Genomic DNA, 13,943 nt, shown 5'->3' with positions numbered 1-13,943 from the left:
ATTCGACCATTATCTGGCTTCGAAACTAAATAAATATGATTAAGGTTAAACAAATTTTTTTGATAGAGAATTTAAAATATATTATTTGACCCAATCGGATCTAATGAAAAACGTTATCCAGCCCTTTTACATCATTGCCTGCTTCGCGTTGAGCCCGTAGGTGCTGGCTCGGCAGATGGGCCAGCGGCCAGCCCACGAATAACATAGGCTTAAGGCTTTAACGTCGCGGCCTTGTTTCCGGGAGCTCCTATCGCCCGCTTTAGGCCTTGTTCGGCAGCCGTGGTTCGGCAGGTTTTGTTGTGTCTAATCCCGGCCCGATTTTGATCCACCAGAAACCACGAACAGGCCGTTCGGTCGGCCGGTTTTGGATGGGCTTATCCCCAATGGACCCCAAAAATACACGTCGGGTACGGTGGGTTGGAGTGGAACAGAAACGCTCGTCCCTCCTCGCGTTTCTGGCTGCTGGCGATGCGCAGCGACTGCGCTGATCTCCACTCGCGCCGGCGCCCACCCATGCTACCAAATAGTGTTTCAATGAGAGGGGTTTGTAGCGGGTTAGGATGGAAGTGGTTTTGAGGGGATTTGGTGAGTGAAGTGTTTTCACCCAATCCCGGTGGGGTTAACCCTACTAATCCCCTGAAAAACACTGCTGCCGAACAAGCCCTTAAGCGGCGCAACTTGAAATCTCCGCATGAATGTTTCGCTTTAGTGGGCCGGCCCAAAGCTCGTCCGCACCTCGACCGCGTTGTGTTAAACCGATCCATGGATCGTGCAGTATGTACGTACTAACGAGCATGTGACTTCAAGAAAAGCTCATGAATGAATAGCTTTTCTAACTTTTCTATTTCCCGTTCCTTTTTTCTTTTGTACCGTTCCACTCATACAGTATGTGTACATTTCTACACCATTAAAAATAAAATAGTTTGAACATTTTTCATATATGAACGAACTAAAACTGTTAATTTTTTAAAATCCAAATCTGAAAAAGTTTGAACTTAAAAAAGTTCAGTTTAAAAAGGTTGAAATTAAAAAAGTTCAAAACAAAAATTCAAATTAAAAAATGATAAACTAAAAAATGTTCAAATCTAAAATTGTTCAAACTTAAAAAATGTTTAAGTTAAAAAATTGTTCAAATCTAAAAAATTTTCAACTTAAAAAAATGTTCAAACCTAGAAAATGTTTAAATTACAAAATGTTCATATTTGTAGAATGGTCAAACTTAAAAAATTGTTCGAATCTAGAAACAATTAAACTTGAGAAAAGTTTTAAATTGAAAAAGTTCTGACCGGAAAAAAACTGTAGAGAAAGAAAGAAAAACCAACTTAAAAACCAAAAAAAAACTCACGTGTTCGCTAATATGCTTTTTTAGAAACTTGTGGATACTTTTGTTTGATCTGTGAACGTTTTTTTTTACCCGTGAATATTATTTTTTTAACATGCGAACATTTTTTAGACCGTGAATTGAGTTTGTAATAAAAGATAGTAGGTTGAGGGGCTTCATTGATTAGTAAACCTACGGTGCTGGTAAGGTCGGGATCGTGGTCGTCCGTCTCCGCTTTGCCGGCCGATAAGATCACTGAGATTGACCAGCCAGCTTGGTAGGTTTGGCTATTCCTTTCTATTGAAAAAGGAGTCAGCTTTCTTTTTAAAAATCCGTGGACATACTTTATTATCTGAACGATTTCCTAGTATGAACATTTATGTTATTCGAACATTTTTTCAAGATGAACATTTATGTTATTTGGAAAATTTTGAAATATGAACATATTTGTATCTGAACGATTTTTCAATATGTATATAATTATATTATTTGAATTTTCAAATTAAACTATTTCATTTAAACAGACGAAAAATTCAAAGAAAAACGTAAACCTATTTTTCTCATGGGAACTTTTCAGTATGTGAACATGTATTTATTATAAAAAGAGATGAAATAATAAAAAAAAACGTGAAGAAATGGAAAAAGAAAGAAAAAGTCAAAACTAGGAAAACCAAGAAAAAGGCGAAACCTCGTACAGGGAAAAGCCAAAAAGATAAAAAGAGAACATGCGAAGCATCGCTAGTTCCCGTAAGCGGAAGATCCACACGCGCCGAGAACAAAAGGAAATGGGCCAGGCCCATAGAGCGACAGGGTATGCGGCGCGTGCGATAGCACCCGCATTGAGGTACCACTACCTAGAGACCAACCTTCTCAAAGGGAAAAACTGTTCCGCGCTTCGCACAAAAAGCTGACACGTGTCAATCTCCCTCTGACCATCCATCCCGCGAGCGAGAAGTACGCGCCGTCGCGCTAGCCATGCGAGGAAGTACGCTCCATCCCATGCGGTCCCGCGCGCGTACACTGCATGCGATCCCGCGCGTACACTGCCACCGATCAATCGATTAATCTGAGCATGGCTTACGATACTAACGCATGATAAAAGCAAATCTTTATAATCTGCATGCAAGCAGCTCATTTGTACTTACATGTTTTTAGATACGAGTACAGTTGAACGTATAGGCGAGTACAAGTACAGACGCGAACGCGAGCAGGTACAGTCGTGCACACGAGCAGGTACAATCACGCACAACACAAGAGTACAGTTGAACACACAGGCGAGTACAAGTACATGCACGCACACGAGCAGGTACAGTCGTGCACACGAGCAGATACAGTCACGCACAATACACGAGTACAGTTGAACACACAGGCGAGTACAAGTACAATCACGCACACGAGCAGGTACAATCGTGCACACGAGCAGGTACAGGCGCGCATACGAGCAGGTACAGTCGTGAACACGAGCAAGTACATGTACAGAAGTACAGTGGCGCACACGAACAGTTACAGTCGCGCGTAAGTACAGGTACAATCCCGCACACGGACGAGTACAGTTAGCGAGTAAAGGGAAAAATTGCACCAAATACACAAAAAACAGAAGTACTTATCAGTTGAAACACGAGTACAGTTAGGTACACAGCACAGGTACAATCATAATATTATTGGAAGTACGAAAAAAAAGTATCTCCAAACCTATCAACATGGGATCTAGTTTTGAAGATCTCGACGCGAGGATCTCAAAAGTGAAAACGGTTCGCAATTTGGACTTACGGTCCTCAAGATATTTCATTTTGAAAAAACGAATCTAGAAGAAAAAGGGAAAAACTGACACAACTCAGTCTTCTCTCTCCTCCCCCATCCCCACCTTGCTTCCTCTTGCGACACGTGACGAGCAGGGAGACCACTTCCCAGGGATTTTCTGGCACCACAGCGTGCCACTTGTCGCGTGCGGAGCGAGTTGCCTTCCCTTCGCGAAGATCGGCCTTTTTTTAACGATTTCGCCCGCATTGAGCGGTGAATAGGAATTGGCCGTTTTCCACCGTGTCTTGAAAAAACGTTATCTAGCACGTTTAGATAACTGTCTGCTTCGCGTCGGGCCCGTAGGTGCTGGCATGGTAGATGGGCCAGCGGCCAACCCACGAATGACACAGGCTTAAGGCCTTATCGTCGCGGCCTCGTTCCCGCCGTGTCTCGAACACGCTCGACTGCGTCTGCGTCGCCACCCCCTCCTCGTGGTTGCCACCGTCGCCCGGGCGCGCTGCTACGGCATGTCGGACGTCGCGCCTTATTGATCCCTGCGCCTCACAGAATTTTCGCTCCTCCCGCCGGATCCCGCCATTCGCCACCGCTGAACCGTGCTGCTCCGCCTTGGAAGGTCGTCGTTGTCGCCGCCGCTTTCTCCTCGCAGTACAAGTGAGTGCCCATCGCCCTTGTTTCTCGATTCCTCTCCATTCAGTTAATGGAACCTTATTGTCGTTGCCTATTTGATGGTACCTCGGAGGAGGGATCATCACGAGGGGGAGAAGAAGTAGGGGCCATCTGGCGGAGAGTCCTCAGGACGGTGGTACGTGATTTACCCAGATTCGGAACACCTGCACAATCACAGGGTCTACTGCTGCTCGCTGGAATTATTTGGACGCTTTCGGCGTTGTTACAATGAGTTGTGGTTGTTTCTCTAGGGCTTCCGGGATCCGGCTTTTAAAGGCGCCAGGATCTAGGGTTTACACGGAGAGTCCTAGCTAGAATACAAGTTGTCTAACTACGAAATATTACATTGACGTGCACGTCAAGGATCCGCCTTTCCTTGTACGCCATACTGGATCCGGCTACCCCTAATGGGCCAGGCCGGATCTGACTTCCAGATTAGGTCGGTGGATCCGGCTCCTTGTTCCTTGGCTGGACTTCCTCCATCTTGATCATCAGCAACTAGGCCCCGCCCGATGGGCCATATGCCACCATAACCGTCTATGTGCCACCCGGGCTTGCCGGATCTAGCCACTGTCGATGGTACACCCATGAAGTATACCCACAACAGTAGGCCCAGAGTTCTCCGAGATTCAGCCCTCATTTCCGTCTTGCTCGAACCATCTTCATGTCTGGTAAGCTTCCCGGAAACTTGGGAAAACTTGAAGAACTTCGACTTCATGAAACTTCCTTTTCCAGCTTGCATGCCGGAAAAAACTTTCGTCCCTCGGGACTTCATCCATCGACCCCATTGTTACAACGAGTCTCCGGGTTACTACCCTGCAGAGATAATAACTTATCATTCGAAACTCTTACCCGGAACCTCGAAGGGTTCAAACGGTTCCGCCAATCTTGACGCCATTTTCGGGTAATTCGAACGCTAACTTGATCCTTAGCCATTTTTACCGCTAGGGTTTTCGACACGTGTCCATCATCCAACGGCGCGACGCTAGCGTTCCGACCACAGGATGCAGAGCACGAATCTCATCCCGCGCCTATAAATATCCCCACCGCACAATCAATAATCACCATTCTCCCCCTGATTCACCTCTCCTCCGAGCGCCGCCACCGAGCTTCCGCTTCCGTCGTGCCAGAGTCTGCCGGAGTTTCACCAGAGCTCGCGCCTCTGCACCGTGTTCTTTTTTTTCTTAACTTCGGCGAGCCACCGCAGCAAATCCTCATCGCCGGCAGCTCCGACCACCGCAACGTCCATCTCCGGTAGGTATTCTGGCCTCGAGCTTTTCATCGGTGTTGGTAGGGATGACTTAGTGACTAGTGGTGGTTCCGACTAAGTTTAGTTCACTTTCAATGTAGATGTCTTATTCTACTCCACCTCCATCACAGTCGGAGCCGATCGCGGCTACACCTATCTCTTCCGCCCCTCCGACATTCATCCCAGTCCAGTTGGATCCTGCCAAAGTGATGGGTTCGTTGCAGAGAAAACAAAAAATTCTACCGTGAAGAAGAACAAAACCAAGATCCAATCTAGGAAAAGCCAAGATCTAATCTATGAAGATCGGAGCAACGAGAGAGATGAGAAACTAACCCTCGAAGATCCAAAGCCTAAACAAGATCAGATCTCGTGGTTGATGTAGTCGATCGTTCCGGTGCTGCAATCCGGCATCACTTCCGTACTCGGTCGTGCGTACGGTGTCGATGAAGTCCTTCCTATCCCTGTTCCAGCGGCAGCGTAGGTGTGGTAGATCTCCTCGGAATCCCAGTGGCACGATGGCGTGGTGGTGGTGGAGGAGAATCCCTGCAGGGCTTCGCCTAAACCAGAGCAAGACGTATGGTCGAGGAGGAGAGGGGCGGCTAGGGTTGGAGGGTGAGGGAGGGCTGCGCCACTGCCCCCTCCCCTCTTTATGTAGGAGGGAGGCCGGCCAGGGTTTTCCTTGGCCCCTCCTCCAAGCCTAGGGCCGGCGGCTGATACGTCTCCGACGTATCGATAATTTCTTATGTTCTATGCCATATTATTGATGATACCTACATGTTTTATGCACACTTTATGTCATATTCGTGCATTTTCTGGAACTAACCTATTAACAAGATGCCGAAGTGCCAGTTGCTGTTTTCTGTTGTTTTTGGTTTCAGAAATTCTAGTAACGAAATATTCTCGGAATTGGACGAAATCAAGACCCAGGGGCCTATTTCTCCACGAACCTTCCAGAAGACCGAAGAGCATACGAAGTGGGGCCACGAGGTGGCCATACCACAAGGCGGCGCGGCCAAGGGGGGGCCCGCGCCGCCCTGTGGTGTGGGCCCCTCGTCAGCCCCCCGACTCTGCCCTTCCGCCTACTTAAAGCCTCCGTCGCGAAACCCCTGAGGCGAAGAACCACGATACAGAAAACCTTCCAGAGCCGCCGCCATCGCGAAGCCAAGATCTGGGGGACAGGAGTCTCGGTTCCGGCACGCCGCCGGAACGGGGAAGTGCCCCCGGAAGGCTTCTCCATCGACACCGCTGCCATCTCCACCGCCATCTTCATCACCGCTGCTGCTCCCATGAGGAGGGAGTAGTTCTCCATCGAGGCTCGGGGCTGTACCGGTAGCTATGTGGTTAATCTCTCTCCTATGTGCTTCAATACAATAATCTCATGAGCTGCCTTACATGATTGAGATTCATATGATGATGCTTGTAATCTAGATGTCATTATGCTAGTCAAGTGAGTTTTACTCATGTGATCTCCGGAGACTCCTTGTCCCACGTGTGTAAAGGTGACAAGTGTGTGCACCGTGTGGGTCTCTTAGGCTATATTTCACAGAATACTTACTCACTGTTATGAATGGCGTAGTGAAGTGCTTATTTATATCTCTTTATGATTGCAATGTATTTTGTATCGCAATTTATCTATGTGCTACTCTAGCAATGTTATTAAAGTAGTTTTATTCCTCCTACACGGTGTAATGGTGACAGTGTGTGCATCCGTGTTAGTACTTGGCATATGCTATGATTATGATCTCTTGTAGATTATGAAGTTAACTATTGCTATGATAGTATTGATGTGTATTATCCCTCCTACATATGAAGCGATTCAACCCGGTAAGAATTGAATCTCTGTGCATAATGTGCTAGTCCCTGGATCGACTCGCTAGCACACACAGTTCGATGAATAAACAGAATAGCAAATGCGTCACTTATTACAATGTATGATCCATAATATATTTATTACAACTTGCATAGCTCATGGCTAGCTCCAAATAACAGAGTTCAAAGCGGAAAACAAATAAATTCAAAGAGCTCCATCATGCCACAGGCGAACATGTTGAGTGGAAGCTCGCGACCTAATATCGATACCTTACTCGTCCTCGTAGTAACCTCGCAACATAAAACGTTGCAGCCACGTCAGGGTCAATACATTTGGAATTGTATTGGCAAATGTCACTTTTGGTGGATATATAAATGGCGCCTAACTACGTGCATATTTGGCAGGTGGAGTTTAGGCACATTTGCGTAAAAGCAATCTTTATTTCTCCTACTTTGGAAACAATTTTATTTTCTTCAAAACTCACTAACTATCATCACAAAGTCAACCCATGTTACCCATCAAGTTTTATTTAAGAAATTGGAATGATGAGATAATCCAAACAGTTCCAGACTCTAGTTGCTCATATTGTCCATAACCGGGGACACGGCTAAGTACTTAGTTTGACACTCTCGAGAGGATGTACACTTTGCCCACATGACCTAGCCAGCCCCTTTTACCATGATGCTCAATTTGCTCAAATGGTCGGGTGAAAGCTAAGACGAGACCTTTGGGAAATAGAACCATGATTGCAATGTATTTTGTATCGCAATTTATCTATGTGCTACTCTAGCAATGTTATTAAAGTAGTTTTATTCCTCCTACACGGTGTAATGGTGACAGTGTGTGCATCCGTGTTAGTACTTGCCGTATGCTATGATTATGATCTCTTGTAGATTATGAAGTTAACTATTGCTATGATAGTATTGATGTGTATTATCCCTCCTACATAGCATGAAGGTGACAGAGGTGCATGCTATGTTAGTACTTGGTTTAGTCGAATTGATCTTTCTTGCACTCTAAGGTTATTTAAATATGAACATTGAATTGTGGAGCTTGTTAACTCCGGCATTGAGGGTTCGTGTAATCCTACGCAATGTGTTCATCATCCAACAAGAGTGTAGAGTATGCATTTATCTATTCTCGTTATGTGATCAATGTTGAGAGTGTCCACTAGTGAAAGTGTAATCCCTAGGCCTTGTTCCTAAATATCGCTATCGCTGCTTGTTTACCGTTTTATCGCGTTACTACTGCTGCGTTACTACCGCTTGTTTACTCGTCCTGGGCAAAACACTTTTCTGGTGCCGTTGCTACTACTTATTCATACCACCTGTATTTCACTATCTCTTCACCGAACTAGTACACCTATTAGGTGTGTTGGGGACACAAGAGACTTCTTGCTTTGTGGTTGCAGGGTTGCATGAGAGAGATATCTTTGACCTCTTCCTCCCTGAGATCGATAAACCTTGGGTAATCCACTTAAGGGAAACTTGCTCGCTGTTCTACAAACCTCTCGCTCTTGGAGGCCCAACACTCGTCTACAAGAATAGAAGCTCCCGTAGACATCAAGCACTTTTCCGGCGCCGTTGTCGTGGAGGAAAGGTAAAAGGCACTCATACTCCGGTCTCGGGTAAAGTACTTTTCTCGGCGCCGCTGTGTGTGTGTGCTCGAAGCTATTTCCTTTAGATCCTGCAATTGCATCTTTTTGTTTCTTGTTTACACTAGTTTGGCATAATGGACAACAATGAGCTTCTTATTCTATTTCCTGATTTAAAACATGAATTGTTTGATGCGAAAATTAAAAAACCTATGGAATCTTATTTGCATGCTGGTAGTAATATTAGTATGAACGCTTTGAACACCATTGTTGATAATAATTTAGAAAGTTCTAAGCTTGGGGAAGCTGGTTTTCATGATCTTTTTAGTCCCCCAAGCATTGAGGAGAAAATTTACTTTGATGATACTTTGCCTCCTATTTATGATGATTATAATGATAGTAGTCTTTTGTTACCGCCTGTTATGGAGGATAAAATTGATTATGATTACAATATGGCTCCTATATTTGATGATGCGAATAATAATGATAGCTACTTTGTTGAATTTGCTCCCACTGCAACTAATAAAATTGATTATGCTTATGTTGGGAGTAGTAATAATTTTATGCATGAGACTCATGATAAGAATGCTTTATGTGATAGTTATATTGTTGAGTTTGCTCATGATGCTACCGAAAGTTATTATGAGAGAGGAAAATATGGTTGTAGAAATTTTCATGTTACTAAAACACCTCTCTATGTGCTGAAATTTTTGAAGCTACACTTGTTTTATCTTCCTATGCTTGTTACTTTGTTCCTCATGAACTTGTTTATTTACAAGATTCCTATGCATAGGAAGCATGTTAGACTTAAATGTGTTTTGAATTTGCCTCTTGATGCTCTCTTTTGCTTCAACTACTATTTCTTGCGAGTGCATCATTAAAACTGTCTGAGCCCATCTTAATGGCTATAAAGAAAGAACTTCTTGGGAGATAACCCATGTGTTATTTTGCTACAGTACTTTGTTTTATATTTGTGTCTTGGAAGTTGTTTACTACTGTAGCAACCTCTCCTTATCATAGTTTTATGTTTTGTTGTGCCAAGTAAAGTCTTTGATAGTAAAGTAAGTACTAGATTTGGATTACTGCGCAGTTCCAGATTTCTTTGCTGTCACGAATCTGGGTCTACCTCCCTGTAGGTAGCTCAGAAAATTAAGCCAATTTACGTGCATGATCCTCAGATATGTACGCAACTTTCATTCAATTTGGGAATTTTCATTTGAGCAAGTCTGGTGCCCTAATAAAATCCATCTTTACGGACTGTTCTGTTTTGACAGATTCTGCCTTTTATTTCGCATTGCCTCTTTTGCTATGTTGGATGAATTTCTTTGATCCATTAATGTCCAGTAGCTTTATGCATTAAGAAAGATTGTGTCACCTCTGAACATGTTAATTTTTATTGTGCACTAACCCTCTAATGAGTTGTTTCGAGTTTGGTGTGGAGGAAGTTTTCAAGGATCAAGAGAGGAGTATGATGCAATATGATCAAGGAGAGTGAAAGCTCTAAGCTTGGGGATGCCCCGGTGGTTCACCCCTGCATATTATAAGAAGACTCAAGTGTCTAAGCTTGGGGATCCCCAAGGCATCCCCTTCTTCATCAACAATATTATCAGGTTCCTCCCCTGAAACTATATTTTTATTCCGTCACATCTTATGCACTTTGCTTGGAGCGTCGGTTTGTTTTTGTTTTTGTTTTGTTTGAATAAAATGGATCCTAGCATTCACTTTGTGGGAGAGAGGCACGCTCCGCTGTAGCATATGGACAAGTATGTCCTTAGGCTCTACTCATAGTATTCATGGCGAAGTTTCTTCTTCGTTAATTTGTTATATGGTTGGAATTGGAAAATGCTACATGTAGTAATTCTAAAATGTCTTGGATAATTTGATACTTGGCAATTGTTGTGCTCATGTTTAAGCTCTTGCATCATATACTTTGCACCCATTAATGAAGAAACACTTAGAGCTTGCTAATTTGGTTTGCATATTTGGTTTCTCTAGAGTCTAGATAACATCTAGTATTGAGTTTTGAACAACAAGGAAGACGGTGTAGAGTCTTATAATGTTTACAATATGACTTTTATGTGAGTTTTGCTGCACCGTTCATCCTTGTGTTTGTTTCGAATAACCTTGCTAGCCTAAACCTTGTATCGAGAGGGAATACTTCTCATGCATCCAAAATCCTTGAGCCAACCACTATGCCATTTGTGTCCACCATACCTACCTACTACATGGTATTTATCCACCATTCCAAAGTAAATTGCTTGAGTGCTACCTTTAAAATTCCATCATCCACCTTTGCAATACATAGCTTATGGGACAAATAGCTTAAAAACTATTGTGGTATTGAATATGTACTTATGCACTTTATCTCTTATTAAGTTGCTTGTTGTGCGATAACCATGCTTCTGGGGACGCCATCAACTATTCTTTGTTGAATATCATGTGAGTTGCTATGCATGTCCGTCTTGTCCGAAGTAAGAGAGATCTACCACCTTAATGGTTGGAGCATGCATATTGTTAGAGAAGAACATTGGGCCGCTAACTAAAGCCATGATTCATGGTGGAAGTTTCAGTTTTGGACATATATCCTCAATCTCATATGAGAATAATAATTGTTGCCACATGCTTATGCATTTAAGAGGAGTCCATTATCTGTTGTCCATGTTGTCCCGGTATGGATGTCTAAGTTGAGAATAATCAAAAGCGAGAAATCCAAAATGCGAGCTTTCTCCTTAGACCTTTGTACAGGCGGCATGGAGGTACCCCATTGTGACACTTGGTTAAAACATGTGCATTGCAAAGATCCGGTAGTCCAAGCTAATTAGGACAAGGTGCGGGCACTATTAGTATACTATGCATGAGGCTTGCAACTTGTAAGATATAATTTACATAACTCATATGCTTTATTACTACCGTTGACAAAATTGTTTCATGTTTTCAAAATAAAAGCTCTAGCACAAATATAGCAATCGATGCTTTCCTCTTTGAAGGACCATTATTTTTACTTTTATGTTGAGTCGGTTCACCTATCTCTCTCCACCTCAAGAAGCAAACACTTGTGTGAACTGTGCATTGATTCCTACATACTTGCATATTGTACTTGTTATATTACTCTATGTTGACAATTATCCATGAGATATACATGTTACAAGTTGAAAGCAACCACTGAAACTTAATCTTCCTTTGTGTTGCTTCAATGCCTTTACTTTGATTTATTGCTTTATGAGTTAACTCTTATGCAAGACTTATTGATGCTTGTCTTGAAGTACTATTCATGAAAAGTCTTTGCTTTATGATTCACTTGTTTACTCATGTCATTACCATTGTTTTGATCGCTGCATCCACTACATAAGTTTACAAATAGTATGATCAAGATTATGATGGCATGTCACTTCAGATTTTATCTTTGTTATCGTTTTACCTGCTCGGGACGAGCAGAACTAAGCTTGGGGATGCTTGATACGTCTCCGACGTATCGATAATTTCTTATGTTCTATGCCATATTATTGATGATACCTACATGTTTTATGCACACTTTATGTCATATTCGTGCATTTTCTGGAACTAACCTATTAACAAGATGCCGAAGTGCCGATTGTCGTTTTCTGCTGTTTTTGGTTTCGAAATCCTAGTAACGAAATATTCTCGGAATTGGACGAAATCAAGACCCGGGCCCTATTTCGCCACGAACCTTCCAGAAGACCGAAGAGCATACGAAGTGGGGCCACGAGGTGGCCAAACCACAAGGCGGCGCGGCCAAGGGGGGGCCCGCGCCGCCCTGTGGTGTGGGCCCTCGTCAGCCCCCCGACTCTGCCCTTCCGCCTACTTAAAGCCTCCGTCGCGAAACCCCTGAGGCGAAGAACCACGATATGGAAAACCTTCCAGAGCCGCCGCCATCGCGAAGCCAAGATCTGGGGGACAGGAGTCTCTGTTCCGGCACGCCGCCGGAACGGGGAAGTGCCCCCTGAAGGCTTCTCCATCGACACCGCTGCCATCTCCACCGCCATCTTCATCACCGCTGCTGCTCCCATGAGGAGGGAGTAGTTCTCCATCGAGGCTCGGGGCTGTACCGGTAGCTATGTGGTTAATCTCTCTCCTATGTGCTTCAATACAATAATCTCATGAGCTGCCTTACATGATTGAGATTCATATGATGATGCTTGTAATCTAGATGTCATTATGCTAGTCAAGTGAGTTTTACTCATGTGATCTCCGGAGACTCCTTGTCCCACGTGTGTAAAGGTGACAGTGTGTGCACCGTGTGGGTCTCTTAGGCTATATTTCACCGAATACTTACTCACTGTTATGAATGGCGTAGTGAAGTGCTTATTTATATCTCTTTATGATTGCAATGTATTTTGTATCGCAATTTATCTATGTGCTACTCTAGCAATGTTATTAAAGTATTTTTATTCCTCCTACACGGTGTAATGGTGACAGTGTGTGCATCCGTGTTAGTACTTGGCGTATGCTATGATTATGATCTCTTGTAGATTATGAAGTTAACTATTGCTATGATAGTATTGATGTGTATTATCCCTCCTACATATGAAGCGATTCAACCCGGTAAGAATTGAATCTCTGTGCATAATGTGCTAGTCCCTGGATCGACTCGCTAGCACACACAGTTCGATGAATAAACAGAATAGCAAATGCGTCAGTTATTACAACGTATGATCCATAATATATTTATTACAACTTGCATAGCTCATGGCTAGCTCCAAATAACAGAGTTCAAAGCGGAAAACAAATAAATTCAAAGAGCTCCATCACGCCACAGGCGAACATGTTGAGTGGAAGCTCGCGACCTAATATCGATACCTTACTCGTCCTCAGAGTAACCTGCAACATAAAACGTTGCAGCCACGCAGGGTCAATACATTTGGAATTGTATTGGCAAATGTCACTTTTGGTGGATATATAAATGGCGCCTAACTACGTGCATATTTGGCAGGTGGAGTTTAGGCACATTTGCAGAAAAGCAATCTTTATTTCTCCTACTTTGGAAACAATTTTATTTTCTTCAAAACTCACTAACTATCATCACAAAGTCAACCCATGTTACCCATCAAGTTTTATTTAAGAAATTGGAATGATGAGATAATCCAAACAGTTCCAGACTCTAGTTGCTCATATTGTCCATAACCGGGGACACGGCTAAGTACTTAGTTTGACACTCTCGAGAGGATGTACACTTTGCCCACATGACCTAGCCAGCCCCTTTTACCATGATGCTCAATTTGCTCAAATGGTCGGGTGAAAGCTAAGACGAGACCTTTGGAAAATAGAACCATGAACCACGCTTCGGATCATACCCAACCTACAATTCACTACCTGCTGATACACGACTGGCCATGGTCCTATAACTTAATTAGTCGAGACAGAGCCCATATGACATGTGGTTGTACTGGAAGCTACTAAAACAGAACCCTGTCAAATCTCTTTGTTTCTGGGTGGCCAACCACAAGTGTGATACACGCGACCGCCATAGGCATGGCTCCGGTGTAACCACTCAACAAAAACCAAGCAAACCGCTTCCACCCAG

This window comes from Lolium rigidum, chromosome 4 (assembly GCF_022539505.1).
Source record: "Lolium rigidum isolate FL_2022 chromosome 4, APGP_CSIRO_Lrig_0.1, whole genome shotgun sequence".
NCBI classification, from domain to species: domain Eukaryota; kingdom Viridiplantae; phylum Streptophyta; class Magnoliopsida; order Poales; family Poaceae; genus Lolium; species Lolium rigidum.
This window is presented reverse-complemented; position numbering follows the sequence as displayed.